Source organism: Orycteropus afer, unplaced genomic scaffold (assembly GCF_000298275.1).
Source record: "Orycteropus afer afer isolate SDZICR_OR568_19922 unplaced genomic scaffold, OryAfe1.0 scaffold00130, whole genome shotgun sequence".
NCBI lineage: Eukaryota > Metazoa > Chordata > Mammalia > Tubulidentata > Orycteropodidae > Orycteropus > Orycteropus afer.
Window position 1 is genome coordinate 7,630,656 of NW_006921717.1, and position 2,890 is coordinate 7,633,545.

Consider the following 2,890-nt stretch of genomic DNA (forward strand, 5'->3'; position numbering starts at 1 on the left):
GGCTGGCAGCTCTGCAGAGGCTCAGCGGGCCTGGCACTCACCTCCTGCGAGAAGGCACAGGACCCTGTAGCTGCCTGGCCAGCTGTGGGACCCAGGGCCACTGCACGTCTGGGCCGCTAGGCCAGGGCACAGGCCCCGAGTCCCAGCTCCCATGGCCACCAGAAGTGCTGACCCATCTCTGGGTAGGGTCCGCCTCCCACCCTACCGACCCCCTCCCCCCAGAGCCAACACAAAGGACCTCAGCAGGCAGACCTGGCATCAACCTTACCCTTGAGGTCTCTTCCTGCCCCCGAGATTGGCATTGGGCCCTTGGGACCAGCTTGTGCCTGGAGTTACCCCAACAGTATCTGCCCAGTTCCACTACACTTGGGAGGCACATCCCTACCTCTGTGTGGAATCAGTGCCCCCAGCCCCCACTGCCCGTCTACAAGGAGACCTGGCCTAGTGCACAGTCTTTGCAGGTTACGGGGCAAGTTCTCAGATCAAGATGGAGCCAGGCAGGTGGGCGGAAGGCTGGTGGCTCTGGGGAAGATGGACACAAGGTCATGTATGGTTGGGGGCTGGGACTGACAGAGTACGGTAGGAGAGGAAGGCCCAGTGCACAGGAGATGCTCAACAAATATTTACTACATGAGGTCTTTACCCTCTACTTTTCGAGAGCCCTGGGACTAGCAGGCCCCAGGACTTGGATCTGCACCAGCAGACAGATGTCCCCACCACAGTTCTGACTTTTGGGAGGAAGGACATGGTCAAAGTCTAGGGCCGGGAGGATGGCTTGGGGCACCGTCAGCCCCACAGTGGTGGCTGGGTGCTCCCAGGACCACATCTCCCATGCCCCTCTGGGCCAAGTAGCCTGCAGACCGTAGCTCCCAACTCTCTGAAACAGTTCAGTTCCAGTGAGCTCCAGGCTGGCTCAGGGTGGAGTGCCAAGGCCCCAAGGCCCCACCCCTTAGAGACCCAGGAACCAGGTAGGTGCAGGCTGGGAGGCTCCCCCACAGGAGACCGGTCCCACAGGAGCTCAGGGTGGGGTGTCCTGCTGGTGGGCAGCTGCCCCCAGGCTGACAGAGGCTTACACGGCACCTGGTCCAGGGGTGGGCAGCAGGTTCTCCTCTCCCGGGTGACGGCTCCAGGGAAAACGTGTGTCCGAGGGGACTGGCATCCCTTAGGAAGGAAGGAAGTGGCCAAGGCTTGCTCGGCTGGTGGGCACGGCCTTCAGGGAGGATGGGGAGGTGGGGGGCCTGGAGGCTGGCCGGCATGTCTGGCGCCGAACAGCTCCCTTGTCCCCGTGTGCGGCCACTTCACACGGCCCTGCCTGGCTGTTCCACTAAGCTGCTGGCTGGGTGGGCGGCTGGGCGGGCTAGCCTGCTGGGGTCGTGCCTACTCCTCCCCCCACCCTCAGGAAGTGACATCATCCCACTGTCTCTCCAAGGAGGAGTCGGAGCTCGGATGCTGGGAAGCTGGGTGGAAGGATAGAGAGCAAGGGAGCCACAGGGAGGGCTCGCCGGGGGGTGCGGGGGCCTAGGGAACGGAGTCTGAGGGGCTGGGGGGCTGGTAGTACGTGGACAAGCTGCTGACTGCACGGCTTTGGGTTCCAAATGATGGGACAGCAGGGGCTGGGGTAGGGCCGAGCTACAGACAGCCGGTGTTTCCGAGGCTCACTCCCTCTAGCCCCTGCCCATCTCTTGGGCTTCACCTGGTAAGGCTGAGGTGGGCTAGGGCTCGAGGGCTGCCAGGGGCCAGCAGAGTCCCAGCAGCGCCCACAGCTCTTCGCCTCTAACCAGGAGACCCAGGGGCCCAGGAAGGGGCAGTGCCCCCTGTGCTGCCCCTGTTCAAAGCCCAGAACATCTCACCTATGGGTAGACCCCGGAGAAGGTCCTCCCGGTCTTCTGGAGGGGACCCTCCTCCCCACATGCTGACCTCCTGAGGTCTAGGATGGCTAACCCTTCCTCACACGTGTAGTATTCGCTGACCACCCTCAAACTCACACTCCAAGCCCCTCGCGCTGCACGCAGCCCCCTCCTCTGCCCGCGTGCTCCGGGCCTGACTCCCAGGCTGGGCAGTCCTGCTCCTGGCTGGGACAAGCAAGGGGAGCCTGGCCCAGGCCCTGTGGAGGCAGCAGGACTGCGAAGACACAGAAGTGACACGGCAGGTGGCAGTCTCTGTGCCATGAATGTGGGTGACTGGCCAAAGTGCCCACCCAGATCATGGGGCGGGCTCTTGCGCCCGGGGCCAGCCCACCCTGCAGAACCCTAGGTGCAGAGTCCCAGCCCTGGAGCCGCCCACTGACTGCGTGACTTACTAACTGTGCCTCAGTTTCCTCAGGTGTACCAGCTGGGTTATCCTTGCTCCTAATGTTCCGGTCAGGGTCAAATGAGAGACATTCGGCAGAGGCCCTGGCAGTGCCCAGGTGCTGGGGGCGGGGGTGCCTGTGAACCTCCAGGTGGAGCAGCTGGGCTGGTGGGCTCTCCAGCCGGTCACCAGCAGGTCATGGTCTGGGGTGGGTGGCAGGCTGGGGTGCTGCCTGGGGGAGGCTCTCATGTGGAGTCATAAACCTCAGGGCCGCTATTAAAACAGGGCCTGAAAAGCGCCCTTTCTCTGGAGACCCCAGCCCATCACAATGGGGGTCTGTTCCCCTGCTGGGATGTGACTTCATCTGGAGGAAATGTCTCAGGAGGAGGAGGGCAGAGGCTACTTCCTGGTCTGGGGCTGCCACAAAGCACCGCCTACCTCTGCTCTCTTCCCCTGGGGCACAGGACCGTGCTGGCCACAACCTCAGTGGGGAGGGCTAGGCGCTGTCGGCCCTTGTCTGTCCCACTAGCAAGGAGGCACAGGGTGGTTACAGGGTGTTCCCCAGGGCCCTGGCTGGGCTCCCAGCCCCGGCAGGTGTGAG